At 37.4% G+C, this 18,328-nt stretch overlaps 1 protein-coding gene across 2 annotated transcripts in view; it reads left to right on the top strand.

Annotated features, from left to right (window-relative positions):
- The first annotated feature begins 1,976 nt into the window (after positions 1-1,976).
- LOC127881537 (proline-rich protein 5-like) overlaps positions 1,977-18,328 on the top strand; it is a 71,041-nt gene continuing 54,689 nt past the window's right edge. The window contains exon 1 of one of the 2 annotated variants that reach the window (XM_052429462.1): positions 1,977-2,042. The gene's annotated coding sequence lies outside the window, so the exon portion shown is untranslated. Of the gene's footprint in view, positions 2,043-10,564; positions 10,695-18,328 lie in introns of those variants that run through there. The other variant, XM_052429464.1, reaches the window with a different exon arrangement.

The raw sequence follows: 18,328 nt of genomic DNA, 5'->3' as shown, positions 1-18,328 counted from the left end.
ATGATAAAATAAATCCTGTTTGGAACAGACTCGTTATCTCACACACACAATATATCTTAATGAAAATCTCTTTCACATCGAGTTTTGTTTTCGTATCATTTTATCCAGGGGGGTATTTATAGGTTTCACCGGTACTTCACCCATAAAAATACAAATACAAAATCATGCGACGTTTGCCCCTGAGTAGATACCGAATGTTCGACAAAAAATGTATATGCTGATAAGAAATAAAGCTTCAGCTATAAACGCCAGAGCACCCGAGATATAAAATTCATTCCGTCTATGTTTGCACTTACAGATAAGAAATATAGGCGATGATATTTTGAAGTCGTCAAATTGTTTAGCGACCTTTAGGAGCATTCAAAATAACAACATACTTACCCCGCGTATTATGCTCATAAAAATTATTCTTTACTGGTGCATGGTTCATTAACCCATTTATGCCTAGCGTCTAGAAAAAAGGCCTTGGCATTTCTGTAAGAAATATTCTAAATATAGAATAAATATACTAGACATCCCTAATTTTGGAAATAAATAATTCCAATTTAGAAGGATGGGAGAGTCCACTTGGGCATAAATGGTTAACGTAAACAAAGTGCAAATTTATCATGTTTTCACCGATCACAATAACTCTCAAGCAAGTTTTCGCTAATGCGAAAGATTGACTAGTTAACACCTCTACACATTGGTATTTACCCTTAGTACCAAGCTATATGGACACATACGATTCTCATGTGAGGTTCGAACCACGACCCTCACGCTCTGTAGGCAATGGACCAATCACCTGGGCCCAAGAAACGGATATGCGTTACAAACTGCGAATACTTTTCAAACAAAATCTTATCCATTCAATTAAATATGTCATACGGCCATCAATATCAAATGTGCGAGCTTGGGCTCGGATTGTTTCCCCGTTTCATTTTCCTGAAGTCAATACTATGCTAGTTCCGTTTTTAAGCCAACATCAATAAAAACGAACAAAACAATTAAAACCCATAAAAATATCTTTCAATAAACCAAATTGTGACACACAGGCGCAAATTAGCGAATGCATAAAAATTACAGATCACGGAAAGTCAATGTATTCGCCTACAGTATGTAAGTACGAGGTAAATCCGCATCAAGCCGTTTTGTGTTTGAACATTTAAAATGAATAGCGCATCATAACAAAAAGATCAAACTATGTATGTTATCTGAGATGTGTATTGTAGTGTGTTTGTGTGTGTGTACTCTCGTAATGTTTGATGGTGAGGCTGTGGTATGGGAAGGGGGCACGACTGAAGTAGCATTACTTGCATTATATCCAAAGTAAAGCGCTCCGCAGAAAATAGATACAACCCGGAGTGAACTATTTGATGAGAAGCGATCGTACTTCTATAAGAGCCGCGTTCTGAGAAAACTGGGCTTAATGCATGTGCGTAAATTGTCATCCCAGATTAGCCTGTGCAGTCCGCACATGCTAATCAGGGACGACACTTTCCGCTTTTATGGTATTTTTGGTTTCAAGGAAGTCCATCCTTACCAAAAATCAAGCTTAGGCGGAAGGTGTCGTCCCTGATTAGCCTGTGCGAACTCCACAGGCCAATCTTGGATGACACTTTACGCTCAAGCATTAAGCCCAGTTTTCTCAAAACAAGGCTCATATGTTTTAGCCGGAGAACATGCTGTCCGATTTTCAATTCATAACCTTTAAGGGAATCGAATGTAAACATGAAATTGCTACTTACAGTTCAAATATATTTAAACTAGATAAGAATCCTGACTTGCGCGGGGTGTTGATAACATTTTACCAAACATTCTATTCACTCATAGATGTCGTACAATCCAATTTATGCTTGATAATGAAATAACTAATGATAGTGCTTCATATAAATATACAGTTGGCAGTGGTACTTGTTCGTCGAAAGTTATTTTCAAGCTACTGGAGTCATCAATATAAGAAAGCAACATTTGCGGAAAGTTTCTTTAAACCTGCATTCGTTTGAAAACTAACCACCTGCCAGACAATAGAATATATCTGGATATTATCCTCATGCCGACAGGTATTTATATGTGTTTTAATGTATGTGTGTAATGTAAGTTTTTTAGTTTTGTATGATCCAGACATGTTGACGTTGTACATGCTGTAAACATTTACTAGTCATACGCATAGACTGGACTATGGCGCCAGTCATTCGATATTGTCAACCGCTGAGATTTGCTGCAATGGGACGATAATCATTTTCCCCGGCCATACGCTGAGATTGGCTCGCATATGGCTCTATTCATACATGGTATTTATACGCTGAGATTGGCTGGAATATGGCGCTAGACATACGTCCTGGTAATACGCTAAGATTGGCTGGAATATGGGATTAGTCATACGCCCTGGTCATACGCTGAGATTGGCTTGAATATGGCGCTAGACATACGTCATGGTCATTCGCTGAGATTGGCAGAATATGGCGCTAGTAAAACGCCCTGGGTCATACGCTGAGATTGACTGGAATCTCCGCGTATGACAATGACGTATGACTAGCGCCATAGTCATACGTCATGGCGCTAGTCATACGTCATGGTCATACGCTGAGATTTGCCGGAATATGGCGCTAGTCATACGTCCTGGTCATACGCGGAGATTGGCTGGAAAATTGCGGTAGTCATACGTCCTGGTCATATGCTTAGATTGGATGGAATATGGCGCTAGTCATACGTCATTGTCATACGCGGAGATTGCCTGGAATATGGCCCCAGTCATACGCTCTGGTCATGCGCTAAGATTGGCTGGAATATGGCGGTAGTCATACGCCCTTGTCATATGCTAAGATTGGCTGGAATATGGCGCTAGTCATACGTCCTGGTCATACGCTGAGATTGACTGGAATATGGACGTAGTCATACGTCATGGTCATACGCTGAGATTTGCCGGAATATGGCGCTAGTCATACGCCTTGGTCATATGCTCAGATTGGCTGGGGTATGGCGCTAGTCATACGCCATTGTCATACGCGGAGATTGGCTAGTATATGGCATTGTGTACACACCGGTCTTACTGACCTGTGTACTAACGCGAAAGGAATTGTGGGTAGCACTTCTTTTACGAGTAAAAAGTGAAAGCGAAAGTAGGTCAGGTAATTGTGCTTCTGATAATCGCTATCAGTCTTAATAGAGATTCAAAATCGCATATAAACATAATTAAATAAAATTTCTTTAAACATCATTCCGTTTTAAACACACAATGAAAAACGTTTTTCTTTAATTACTAACATTTTCATTCCTACGCAGAACTACTTTGGCGGAAGCATAATTCCCCAAACAAGGGAATGTGATGCGTCTAAATATAGAGGTGACACTAACGTAGTGACGTCCCCATCTATGTATAGAATGGAAATATGGCGCTAGTCATACGCCCTGGTAATGCGCTGAGATTGGCTGTAATATGGCGGTAGTCATACGTCATGGTCATACGCTGAGATTTGCCGGAATATGGCGCTAGTCATAAGCCCTGGTCATATGCTGAGATTGGCTGGGATATGGCGCTAGTCATACGCCATGGTAATGCGCTGAGATTGGCTGGAATATGGCGCTAGTCATACGCCCTGGTCATACGCGGATATTGGCTGCAAAATGGCGCTAGTCATACGTCCTGGTCATACGCGGAGATTGGCTGGAATATGGCGCTAGTCATACGTTATTGTCATACGCGTAGATTGGCTGGAATATGGCGCTAGTCATACGCCCTGGTCATACGCGTATATTGGCTGGAATATGGCGCTAGTCATACGCCAACCATAAGTCAGCAATTCAGTCGTGCAGACAGTAGTGTTGTATCTATATATCAGATGATTTTCAACTTTGTGGGCGTATTTAAAACATTTAATAATCCTCCAAGCGCAATTCGCGTCAGGGTCATGGACCATTTCGAAATGTGTTCAACAACTCGGTCATCAGCCATTACAGCTTCCACGTCAAATTAGCTTACATTTGTAAACTCGAGCGTTTTTCTTGTAGCACGATCGTGTTGCCACCAGGGCGACATCTTACATTTCTGTATGCTTGAAACAACATGCATTACAAGCAGTTATGGACAGGCAGAACGTTTGTTACAGACAACTGTTCTATGTTTTGAAATAGCGTGTCAGGCAGGGAGCTGTCTAGATGAAAACTCTATCAAACATCACCACCATCATCACATCATTATATTCATCGTGCTCCTCATTATCGTCACCGTCTTTATCAATATTATCACCATAATCACCATATTAACAATCGTCACCGGCATCATTCTCATGTTCATCCTCATACTACTAACAGTGATAATCATAATCATCCACATGATTCAGTATCGCCCTATACACAATTGTCATCATAATAATCACCATCAGCAAAGGCGAAAACAACAGCATCAATATAGGACACTTGCATTTATAAAAGAATTTGTGTTTGTACAACTTAACAATTATTTTCTGAAATATTTGCAAATATTTTCTGAAATATTTGCAAACGAAAGTTCCCGGCGAAAACTTCAATGTGATCGACATTTGATGCATTGGCTGTCCAGATTGCGCAGTCGTTGGTACACTCGCTTCTCACCTGGGCGACCCGGGTTTAATTCCCGCCTCCGGCAGCATAGGAGTACTCCGTCTTTCGCCCCAACAACACAAGAATATACCAAAATTGATAAATGTTTCAGGAACAACGCAATAGCTGGTAAGTGCAGCTATAATTCAACATTCGTCCCATCTTACGTAGTCTAGTACGTTTATTAGGAAGGAGTGCAGGGGTACACTCCGGTTACACACATAATATAGCCTCTATGTCAGAAAGGACCTCTTTAACTTCGAAATACACACATTTGATGCACAAACCCGGAAGCCAGCATCTATTAAAATCAAGAATGACAAGTCTCAAAGTTAAAAATTATCAGGGTGCAGAGTCAATGGGGTTTTCAGGGGTTTGCACACGGGTTGGACAGAGTGTAATCACATCGTATAGAACGTTATTTTTGCAAATATCTGAAGTTATTAAAATTTTGAAATATGAAATTAAAATTTGAAATAGATCTAGTGCATAAAAGACAGTTTTTCTTGAAGTTTGTGCCGATAGCTTAAGGTAGCGCACCCGTAATGGGCATCTATCCAAATATAATCTTATCTATTATTTTCTTAATCAGCATCATTTCACTGAACTACATGCAAATTTTTAGGTAGTCTTTCCATGCTTAAAAAAACAACTGATTTTTTCAAAACCACACCCACACTCGGCTTTTGTCCAGTTTATATGCACCCCTGGGGTATATGAAAGTTCCATAATTCACCCAGATTTCCAAATATAGACACGGAGATGGTGTGTACAGATGCAGTAAAGGTGTTTAAAGTTTAAACAAGATGAAAAAAAAATTCTTTTACAGGCATTTATTTTTTATAACTTGTTATCTATGGAGGAGCGCCATGAAATATAAGTGGTTTCAGGCAAGTAGAAATTGGGTTGGTTTAAAACAGTGTCTTTAAATTCAAAATAATATCATTTAAGTAATATTTTGAACTTAGTTTTTATAGATACACTATATACAGCAAAAATACCAAGAAATAAACTGATAAACCGTTTACTTTTTGAAATAAAAATAAAAATGCAACATGCATGGTTCGTATTTTCAGCAGTATATCACCCAATTTAGCCTTAACGTTGTTTTAATTTAAAAAAAATTGAAGAATGTGCATACAAATTGCAACATATTTAACAATAAACATAGCTTATATGCCATATTAAATCAAATTACGTTAGAAAAGAAATAAAACGCGTCGCAAAAAAGTATACGTCGTCGGCAGGATTCGAACCTGCGCGGGAATATCCCAAAGTCTATCGCCTTAACCACTAGGCTGCGGCACCTAATATTAGGCTCTACGCTCTGGTCATGCGTGAAACGTTACCGCGTAAAATCAATTCAGTAAAATGGAATTTTTTAACGAGAGAACATACTTATTAAATAAAGTACTAGTAATTTTGATGTATTTCACATTGCTATAAGCAGCATAAAAATCTGTCTTGTATGCACTAGTTGAAATTCTTCAGAATCGTGTTTTTAAAAAGTTATTTTAAATAAAGCATTACTAACCGTCCAACAAATGCAATAAAGTAAACAGGTGGAATCCCCAAAAGTCACGTGATCCAACAACCTGTTAAACAAAGCAAATAAAACAATTCGGACTTGCGAAGGGATGTCCTTTCCGCCGCCAACGTCTCGAAAGGAGGTCTTCTACAACTGTCTGCTGCTTTGTTTTTCTCCATATTTCTTTGTTGGAGATCTTGTCTGGCCAGCGGATCTTGAGGATCTTCCTGAGGCAGGTCTTGATTAAAATCTGTATTTTCTTTAAGCTGGGCTCCCACTGCCGATCAGATCAACTCGATCAAGCCAGACCAAGCGGTTCTGTGCTGGTCTGGTTCGGTCGGCATGAGTGGTCGGGGGCGGTCGGGTAGGTCGGCATTGGACGGGCTTCCAACCGGATATTTGTTTACATGTCAAAAATATCGAGTAGCGGTCGATTAGGAAATGGATCGAGAAGCGCTCGGGAAGTGGTCGTGTATAAGTCGAGTAGAGGATCGAGTTGATCGTGAAGCAATCGTGTGGCGATCGGATTGACATCTTTTACACGATCTGTACCCGATTCGCTCGACCTCTATCCGAGTTATTTTAGATCGCAACACGATCCACTCGACCTCTATACGATTTGATGTACAGATTAACTTGACTGCTACCCGACGGCTACTCGACCGTAAACGATCACTTCCCGATTGCTATTCGACCATACACGAGCTCATGTGACTAAAACAAAACTCGCGTGCAAAACGTCATGCTTGTCTCTCATTACCTTCTTAGAATCGGACGAGTAAACATCAAAAGATGCAAAGAAAGGGCAAAAAGGCGACCGATACTGCTTAAACTAGTAAAACTAGTGGTATCCTTTTGGGTCTTCTTTGTTGAGCTCCTGTAGTAGTTGCTCATATTGTCCATATAGTGGCCGTCGCGTAAGCCACAGCTTAACCCACACTTCCCTGCGTCGTGGCCGCCTACGCCTACGCATCTGAGCGACTTCCTTCTCCTCGAACTCTATTACAGCCATGGCCCTGGCTCTCTGGAGCTCTTACCGTCTGGCCCACAACTTTAATTGTTCAATCTACATAATGATTAAAGTGATAAGTGAACAACAATGTTTGAAGTTTTTATTCTCGAAGTTTCAATAAACGACCGTTCGCGATTTCGTACGACAGTAGTACGACCATCACGATCTGGTCGTGTGAAGATCTGGTGGCGATCGAGCTGAGGTCCACTTGGTCGAGCGGAGATCGTATAGGGCTCGCGTAAAGGTCAAGATGATCGAGCGGAAATCGAAAAGATGGTCGAGTGGACGTCGTGAATGAGTCGTGTGGGGGTCGTGTGTTATCGACAAGAGGTCGAGAAGAAGTCCTGTATACCCTTTTTAGTCGAGCTTGGTCTGGTTGATCGGGAAATTTTGGTGATCGGGATGATCGAGTTGATCGGATCGGCAGTGGGAACCCACCTTTATGGTAGTTACAGTGGTTCGCCAGGTTATTATATGGCCACACACTTTTTGATTTTTCAGCTTCTAGCACTAAATACTGTAAAACTAGTTTAACGGGAAAAAAGTGAAAGAGATAAACTGATCGCGATGATATCATATGAAGGATGTTGCCAACGGCGAAATTAACCCATTTATGCATAGTGGACTCTCCCATCCTTCTGAATTGGATCAAATTATTTCCAAAATTAGGGATGTCTAGTATATTTATTTCTCATTTAGAATATTTCTTACAAAAATTCCCTCATGCGGCGTCTCATCTGGGTCTACGCTGTTTGCCAAGGCCTTTTTTCTAGACGCTAGGCATAAATGGGTTAAACAGATCGGTCATCGGGATTTATACCGAATTCCCGAGGGTAAACAAGCAAACGTGATGCATAAAACGAAGAACAACAAAAAAAATCTCCGAATCGATTTGAGCCTAACATGTTCATATGATCGCTTAAGTTAACTAATTCCTATACAAACCATAATAAATTGCTCTAAGATTGTTTTGTTTCTTTCATTTATTAAATTAATTGCAAGCATGTAGATTTAAATTCTATTCTGTCTCGGTCCAATTTGCGAGTAGCATTGTTCTTTACTATCACCTTCACTAAAATAATCAAATGCACTCACTCATAGGCAGCGAACCGTTCATTTTGTTCTCACTTCCTCGTTTCCCAATTGCACTTTAGCCAAGTTCAGAGTTGTCAGTATATATAGCATTTGTGTGTGATGGTTCGGATAGCCACATCGGATTTAAATTCATGTGAGTTTTCTTTGAAACTAAAAATATTCAACAAACATGTCTTGGAATTAGCCCTAGTTTGCTTTATAAGCTCCTATTTTTGATAATATGAGTGATTTTGAGAGTTTAAATTTTGCAATTCTGAACGAAATATCATCGTGTGTATTATCTTAGGATCTATGGAAATAATCTGATTTTAATTATTAAACTTGCGTTTAAGACATCTATCGTTTTTTGGATATAACTTAAAATCATTTTAAAATTAAAATAAAACGCATTACTTTTGCTCGGAGGCAACCTTTCATTGCTAGTGTAAAAGCAGTGTTATTATTTATTAAACGCACTCAGGTGTGCACGATTGGAAGATAACGAAGTGAAGATGACATGTTTATGACAGGGTGGTGGATGAATATTTTTAACAACGTTTTGTAATGGTGAATGAATGTATGAGCCGCGTTCTGAGAAAACTGGACATAATGCATGTGCGTAAAGTGTCGTGCCTGATTAGCCTGTGCATTCCGCACAGGCTAATCAGGCACGGCACTTTCCGCTTTAATGGTATTTTTAGTTTCAATAAAGTCCCTTCTAACCGAAAAGCAAGTTTACGCACATGCATTATGCCCATTTTTCTCAAAACGCGACTCATATATTTAGACTGAATTTTGGGTTTGACAATTGTTCAATTAAAAGAGTCGGTAACTGTCCCAAATACAAAGAGAATATATATCTTTAGCTTTATCTCATGAACATCAACATCATTCAATTTAGGCTAAAACATGGTGCGTCTCTGCATATTGTGTTATGATTTTGTCTATCTCAAGACAATGTTACCCATACAATTATATCCAATTGCTAAATTATTTAAAGAAATAAATAAGAATTTAATGAAAAATTCTCCAAAATGAATGCACTATCGCAATCGAGAGTTGTATTTAATGCTATGTGATGAATTATTGACAATTCTTTGGCTATTTAATACCTGATTATTTTCTCACAATATGACTACTTTTTACAGTTAAATACCACACTTGATTTTTATCCACTGTCTTTTATCCTTCGATTTTTAATTGAAAAATGTCAAATATTAAATAACGCTTTTTATTCATGGTGTCAAGTGATAACAGTAAAATACCTCACTTTGTTAAGACAATTATCAACCCATTTATGCCTAGCGTTTAGAAAAAAGGCATTGGCAAACGGCGTAGATCCAGATGAGACGCCGCATGATGCGGCGTCTCATAAGTGTATGCGCTGTTTGCTTAAATGAATTTCTGTAAGAAATATTCTAAATATAGAAATAAATATACTAGACATCCCTAATTTTTGGAAATAAATTGATCCAATTAAGAAGGACGGGAGAGTCCACTAGGCATAAATGGGTTAAACTGTATTGCTCTGAAAGTAAAAATATCCTTTATATTCAAAATAAATGCCTTTACTGTTAACTATCATTTCTGTGTGGTTTCTTGAGTCGTCTTTTACCAAGGGGACTACCAGAACATGTCACTGAAAGATTAAACCCACTAGATATTGCAGATAGTCACCTTTGTACAAACGTCAGATATAAGAACAGATTATTGCTAATCAGAGTCTATTTTTAGCCTTTTTTTATTTACTTAATTTATTTTTTATTATCAACCTAAACTTATACACTATTTTGGAAATATAAAAGCAAATGATACTACTTTTTGTAGTATAATAATTCAACAAAAACATAACAATCTACCAAATCTGGTAGGATTTTCTTGTGATGGCAGAGATTGTATGTGAGAGCATGGAACGACAACTCTGCGTGTACATGTAGATTGCCCTTTTAAAAGGCAAATCATAATTTCCTCAATACAGTCAGAAATAAGCTTAAACCGAGCCTGGAAAAAATATTTTTTAAATAATTTTTATCGGTGATACCATAAAGCAAACTAAAGCTAGTTTGCAGAATTTAATTGTATTCTTCCCATATACACCACAATATACCATCGGCAAATATGCTATAAATTCTGATATTAACACGGGCATGCCCACACGATTATTAAGACCGATTATATACTCACTGCCATTTTAATGTTCTCACCACGCAATATCTATTCTTGACGTGTTTGGTTAAGCATTACGCAACGCGACAAAGGTTCCTGTCACTACCATGCTATTTGATCATAATACCAAACGCAAATAAATGACCCTAGATTACAATTGTTTACAATATCCATTTCATGGTGTAAGAAATTCTTAAATGCTTGTGCACTTGCTTAATTTGGTTAACATTGTGACAACGATTAACTTGTTCGTCAGCAATTAAATTTGTGTTAACACTGGTGTATGCTTTTTACAATACTTTCGGATATTATATTTTTCGCCATATACACATCGACCTGTACGTTAAACGTGAGGTAAGACTATAGTTTTGTTATTCTTAACAGAAAACACTCAAAATGGTTAGTTTCAGACAATTAAATTTTGTCGCATTAATATCATATGTATCTAGCGCGTAATGAGACTTCTTCTCACGTAAATGATGTCCATTTACATGGGCACATGTTTACTTAGAAACTTCACAAACGTACCAATCGCAAAACCGTGCGTTTGCTTTCCTGAAATATTTCATTATTTTGTTTTGGTAAATAATTGGTATTTAACATTGCTATTGGCTTCGCGATTAATATGCAAATTAATATTATAAAGATAGGGATGTATAACACAGTTAATATATTAGTGCTTCATTGAACACATACATCAGTTATATTTATGAGAAAGAGTAAAACTAAGAATTGTAAGATCATCAAAAGTATTTGTGTTGTATAGACAATGGCTATTAAAATAAATGTTGAATATATTTTTAAAATAATATATCGTTATAACACCGTGTAGATGATGAGAAATGAAATCAACGAAAATCATGATAAATTCTTATTTATCAGTGTAAATAGAATATATTTGTTGAAACGTGTGAAAATTTGTGTTGTATTTGATCACGATTGAAACGTTTATATGATCTTTCACTGCAGTCAGCACATTTTCTTTTGCGTGCGTCTTTAACGCGAACACAAAAATACGCAATATTCGCGTGTGCCTAATAAAATTTCATGTATTCTTTATTAATATTACATCATATGAAAACGCAATTGTTGCTTACTTCCGTGGTAGGAAAAATTAGGCTTAGGTTTCTGCATCGTTGAAAAAATATACACCGAAATATTTGTTTATAAAACGTTATTTTGCAAATGACGAATAAAGATGAATGTATTGCATAATTTCTTAAAAAAACAACGATACTTTTATTAAAATTCTCATTTTGTCGATGACATTTGGAGAAACGTTTAGTCAATACAGAAATTACTAACATCAGCTTCTGTCATTCTTGAATTGTGTTCGTCCTATTTAAAACATAACTGAGATTTATGCTGGGAACTAGCGATGTAAACGTTGTCTAGTATACGTTTTACGCATATAAGGAAGTTTTATGTAAGTTTTTATTAATGGGCGCTTCTGCGCTTGTGAACTCTGCTGTTTTAAACTTATAAATAGAATAAGTCGCTCGCCATATCGTTGTATAGAAGACAGCCCTCCTTTTGGAAATTATTTTACGCATTAAAAGTGTTTGTCATTTTGTTAATATTTTATATATAAGTATATATATTTAAACCCGCGTATTCTATAAAATGCATACGTAGTTTGACTGTTAAATCGCGGCTACATTATTTAGCATCATGTGCATAACAGAACAACAAATGAGCCGCGTTCTGAGAAAACTGGGCTTAATGCATGTGCGTAATGTGTCGTCCCAGGTTAGTGTGTGCAGATCGCACATATACGTGTCCTTTTGACATGAGTTGGTGACAAGAGCGACAGCCAATTTATAAGACTCCTGTGCATATATTATAAAGGATTTATAACGAAACTCCTCAGACAGAACCAAGAAAAATCTTTATCTTTATCTAAGCTTTTTCTTGTGTATGTTCAATTCACTGTTATAATGGTCATAACAATTTCTACTACGTACTTAATCTTGAGATAGGCATTCAGAGTAATCTTTATACATTTTTCAAGCAATATACGTTTGTAGACAACGTTGATTATCAATGTGCCTACTGTTATCAATGTGTGCATTTCTTGTATTCAGTAACATATTGATGTACATAGTATTTAAAAAAGAAAATCAAGATACCCCAACATTTTTCGGAGAAAGTGAACTGGTAATATCAGAAAGTCTTGACGTAATTAACGAATATAATCTAAGACAGCGTGTAAGATTTTTGACATCGTATTGTTGACTGTTGAGACGGTGCACTAGAAACAAACGACTTTGTTATTTATTTGCAACAGTCGTTTTGCAGCATTGGCAATATGGTTAATGCTAATGAACGACTGCGTTGTCAAATCGTTGACTCGGACTTGTAGTGGTAAACAAACACCAGCAGTAGTCATTTTTTTCCAACTGATAGGACAATTTCTATAATCTCAATTAAATAAATTATGGCACAATCGCGCAAAATTTAATAGAAAGAAGTAACGCAATATGTGACATTTTAATTTCTTATATGTCATTGCAAACATTAAAATCATGTCCAATGCCATTAGTGCAAACTTAATTATTTTTTGGCCATAATATGTTAACAATTATTTTCGCCGCTCGACTGAAGGAAAACGTCACTGTAAACATTATTCATGTAAATGAGCCGAGCACGTAAAGAATCGTCCCAGATTAGCCTGTGAAATCCGCATATGCTTAATCAAAGACGAAACTTTTATGGGTTTTTTTTGTTTAACAGTTGTGTCTTCTAGACGAAAATCCAGAATTGTGAGATAACACATGCTAATCTGGGAAGACTATTTAAACATACATTAAGCCCGGTTTTTCCAAAGCTATGCGCAGATGCATAAATTGCTGGCTGATGTACTGTTCCGGCATCAGTAGCGAGACACATGCGTTGTATTGCGACGTGCAATGACATTTGTAGGAGAATCTACCGGAAAACCACGTGGATCATTTAGGTCAGAAAGACTCGTACTATGTCCACAAAATGATATGGTCGCTACGATACAGTGCATCATTCTTTGCAACTTCATTGTGCACTTGACACATGTCATTGGCACACATTGTACCAAACGTTTGCTATCAAAACATAATGAATTCTATTACGTCATACAACTTCCGTGCTCAAATGAGATGTGCACGAGCAGATCGATATATTGTCAGTGCGATTTAGCTACTCGTTGAGTACAGACGCTTTGGCGTGATCGATTTCCGTAACGAATTAGTTCGTTCGCGGTTTATACTTCGGTATCGCACATGTCAGTTTTATTGCTATTAGTAGCAATTATTGGAATTATTTTGTCATTCATAACTAATTTTACTGAATTTCGTTATTTTTCTTCGGAAGAAATAAAAAGAAACTTGTTTTTTGTAAAAAATTTCTTCGGAAATTTTTACCAGTCTAAACACGTGTTAGAGACCGGTTTACGATATCCGGCACATTTTTTCTTAGGTCTCTGTATATTTAACACGTCATGGCGGACAAAGATGTCCAGAACAGTAAAAAACCACCCAGTAAGTCGGTTTTGGTCGCAAATAAGACCTCTTCGGTGTCTGAGGACACACCTAAAACTGTTTCTAACAAAGGTCAGTGTTCTACGTCCACAAGTTCTATGTCTAAGGAGCCTGAACTCACTCGTGAAGTTCTCTCTATTTTGAAAGAGCTCAATGAAAATATGAAAAGTCAGAAAGAACGTATTGAGAAACTTGAATCTACTCAATATTACGATGAAGAGTATTCAGAGGACCAGTTCTATGATGACGATGGACAGTCTTTTGATGAAATTGATCAAGAAAGTGTAAGTCCCAATCCGGTTTTTCGGAATCTTATGGAACGTTTTAGTAATTCTGACCCTGTTGATAAAAAGGTCAATGATGATCTAGCAAAATTTGTGAATAATTCTTTCAGGAACGAACTGTCTGATGATAAAATGAATGAGCTTTTGAAACAGGTGCATCGGCCTGAAAATTGTGATGCTCTTGTTAAAACTCGTGTTAATCAAGGGATATGGCGTCTGCTGCAATCTCAGGTTCAATATGATGATAATAAAATGCAAAGTGTTCAAGAACTTTTGGTGAAAGCAGCATCTAACATTACCAAATCTGTTGACATATTAGCCAATTCCACAGAAGACCCATCAGTTGCATGTAGTAAGGCCATTGATCTTTCAACCAATGCTATAGCCCTTTTAGGCCAGACCTACAGAAACATTAACATAATAAGAAAAGAGCTTCACAAAAGCAGTTTGGACCCCAAATACCATTATCTTGCCTCTCCATCATTGCCATGTACAGATTTTTTGTATGGTGATGACAATGACGTTAATAGGAATGTTCGTGAGATAAACGATCTCAACAAAATTGGCCGCATTGGGCAGCAATTTGGCAGAGGACGTGACTTCCGTCGTCCCCATCCATACAGATCGGGGTTTAGAGGTCGAGGCCGATTTCGTGGTCGAGGCCGTGGTGATGCTGGCTTTTCAAAAAACGGCCGAGCATTGGCACCGAGGAAATAGACAAGGTTAGTAGCTTTGAAGCTGGTAGATTGAAATATTTTGTTGAAAATTGGAGAAAAATAACTAGTGATAAATCCATTTTGGATATGGTGGAGCATTTTCACATCAAGTTCATTGATAATGTAAACCCAGTTAAGACATTTTGTCAAGCAAACAGATTTTCTTCAAATGAAAGTGATCAAATTGATCATGAAATACAAGAGTTATTATCAATGAAAGTTATTACCCAAGTTGAACATGACCCTAACGAGTTCATTTCTCCAATTTTCACTGTTCCGAAAAAGGATGGTACATGTAGACTGATATTGAATTTAAAAGATTTAAATCAATTTATCGAGTACCACCATTTTAAAATGGATACCCTTGAATCTGTTCTCAAACTAGTCACTCCTGGCTGTTATTTTGCATCAGTAGATCTAAGGCATGCATATTATTCAGTGCCTATTGCACCGGAACATAAAGTAAAATTGCGCTTCATCTTTAAGAGCAAAATCTACCAGTTTGAATGCCTTCCAAATGGTATTTCATCGGCGCCAATAAGTTTTACTCGCCTGCTTAAGCCCGTTTTCGCATCTTTGCGCATGCTTGGTATCACAATTTCTGGGTTCATAGATGACTCGATAATTTTAGCACACACAATGCAAGATTGTGAAAGAAATGTTAAAGATACTGTCAGGTTGATAACTGATGTAGGTTTCATTACACATGAACAGAAATCTGTTTTGGTCCCTACACAGCAAATAATATTTCTTGGGAATCTAATTGATTCTGTAAGCATGACAGTAACTTTACCCAAAGAAAAAGTTGCAAACATTGTCCAAGCATGTTCAGAATTGCAAAACATGACTTTCGCAAAAATTCGACAAGTTGCTAGGGTTTTGGGTCTCATGGTCTCAACGTTTTCTGCTGTTGAGTTTGCTCCTCTTCATTATAGAGTAATTGAGAGACAAAAAATATTATCTTTACAAAACATGAAGGGTGATTTTGATTCGTGGATGAATGTCTGTAAGGGCATTACAAATGAGCTCCAATGGTGGATTGATAATCTTGGTCACCAAAAAAGGAGACTCATTCATGCAAATCCAAGTTTAGTAATCACTTGTGATGCTTCAAATGATGGTTGGGGAGCTGTTTGTGAGCAAAATGAAATAGGAGGTAGATGGAGAGACCTTGAGTACCAAAATCACATCAACTACCTGGAATTGTTAGCTGTTTCACATGCACTAAGGTCATTTTGCAAATCTATCGAAAATTGTCATGTACAAGTAAGATCAGACAATACATGTGCAGTGGCATATCTCAATAATATGGGAGGTAGAATAGAACATTTGAATGCCTTGGCAAATGATATTTGGTCATGGTGTTGTCAGAAAAATATCTGGTTGTCTGCCACCCATATTCCTGGTGTTGATAATTCTGCAGATAAGTTTTCTAGAGAATTTCAAGATAATACAGAGTGGATGTTAAATACGATGTTATTTAATGAGATAATCGAATGCTTTGGAATGCCTGAAATTGACTTATTTGCCTCCAGGCTCAACAAGCAACTTGACAGATATGTCTCCTGGAAACCTGATCCTGATGCAGCTTTTGTGGATGCATTTGCATTAAACTGGTCAAATATGCTGATATATGCATTTCCACCTTTCAGTTTGCTGGGACGCCTAGTACAGAAAGTACGGGCGGATGCTGCGGAGATGGTCCTGGTGGCACCTCTTTGGGTAACGCAGAATTGGTTTACTCCAATCCTCGAGATGTTGATACAGGATCCTCTCATCTTGAAGGTGAAGAAACAGACTTTGAATGTTCCAGGAACCAAAAAGGTACATCCTCTGGTGAACAAGTTGCATTTGATGGTATGTCATATATCAGGAATTCCTTCAAAAGCCGAGCTTTATCGGAAGAATCTGTCGAAATTCTCATGGCTTCTTGCAGAAAATCCACTAAGAAGCAATATCAGTGTTACATCAAGAAATGGGTTCTCTTCTGTTGCGAAAGGAAAAGTGATATTTTTCAAACGACTATTGAATCAGTAATAGAATTTCTTACTTATTTATACAAACAAAAATATAGCTATGAAACATTGAACACTGCTCGTAGTGCATTGTCAAATTTGTGTAAGTTAATAGATGGACATTCTGTTGGTTCACATCCATTAGTTGTCAGATATATGACAGGAGTTTTCAATTTACGGCCAAGACGTGTTAAATATACAGAGACCTGGGATGTGGCCATTCTTCTGCGTTATTTGAAGACGTTGACACCAGTTTCATCTTTGACTTTGAAGATGTTATGTTGCAAATTAGTAACTCTTATTGTGCTCACTCAAGCAAGTCGTTCACATTCAGTTAGTTTATTAACTTTGGACGGAATGAAACAAGAAGATTCATTCTTTGTTGTATACTATAGTGGGTTATTGAAGCAATGTCGTAAGGGTAAAGTAAACCCTTTTGTTATGCTAAAGAAATACAATTTAGATAATGCTATATGTGTGTACACTACACTTGAAGAATATACTTCACGTACAAGGATATTACGTGGAGTAAATATGAATTTGTTTATCAGTTATATTGAGCCTTATAACTCTGTTGGACCTACTACTATTGCTAGATGGGTCAAATTCATGATGAGTAAAGCTGGGATTGATGTAAATAAGTTTAAAACGCATAGTGCTCGTTGTGCTACAACTTCGAAAGCTAAGCAGAGTGGTTTACCATTGGCGGAGATTCTAAAAGTTGCTGGGTGGTCAAGTGAGAGAACATTTGCCCAGTATTATGAGAAGCCAATAGAGAACTGTGAAGATTTTCAATCTGCTGTGCTGCAATAGATACACATTATTATAAGGTAATATTTAAAGGTTTTCTTTAAATATTGGCCCATATTTATATCGTAGCTCAAAAAAGTCATGTCCTTCAGTGTTGAAGTCTCATTTGAGCACGGAAGTTGTATGACGTAATAGAATTCCCCCAAACAAACTAGACTTACCTTAAGTTGACGTTTGGTTGGAATTCTGTGTAGTCATATGACAACTGGAGGGATCAAATGCCCTCCCTCACCACCCTTTATTTTATTTGGTGAGAGCTTAAAATTTTCATCTGTATTCATTTGATATGGACATAACTTTTTTGAAATCGTGTTGAAGACTGACAATATATCGATCTGCTCGTGCACATCTCATTTGATCCCTCCAGTTGTCATATGACTACACAGAATTCCAAACAAACGTCAACTTAAGGTAAGTCTAGTTTGTTTGGGGGAATTATAGTATCGCTTTATTGGCAAATTTGCAACAAGTTCAGTACCTGTAATAAACTTAATGTAGGCTTTGTATTCTACACAATGTCATCCATTAAAAAGTTTTAAAGAATGCAACAACAGAGTAATTGGTTCCATAGACATTCATCGTCAACAGTTCCTGGTTTTGCGCTTATATAATTCGTAAATCAATGTGTTTCTACATGTACTTGGTTATACA

The sequence above is a fragment of the Dreissena polymorpha genome, chromosome 5 (assembly GCF_020536995.1).
Source record: "Dreissena polymorpha isolate Duluth1 chromosome 5, UMN_Dpol_1.0, whole genome shotgun sequence".
In the NCBI taxonomy this organism is placed as follows: domain Eukaryota; kingdom Metazoa; phylum Mollusca; class Bivalvia; order Myida; family Dreissenidae; genus Dreissena; species Dreissena polymorpha.
Note: the sequence above shows the minus strand (reverse complement) of the source record. Positions and strands in the feature narration are given on the sequence as shown.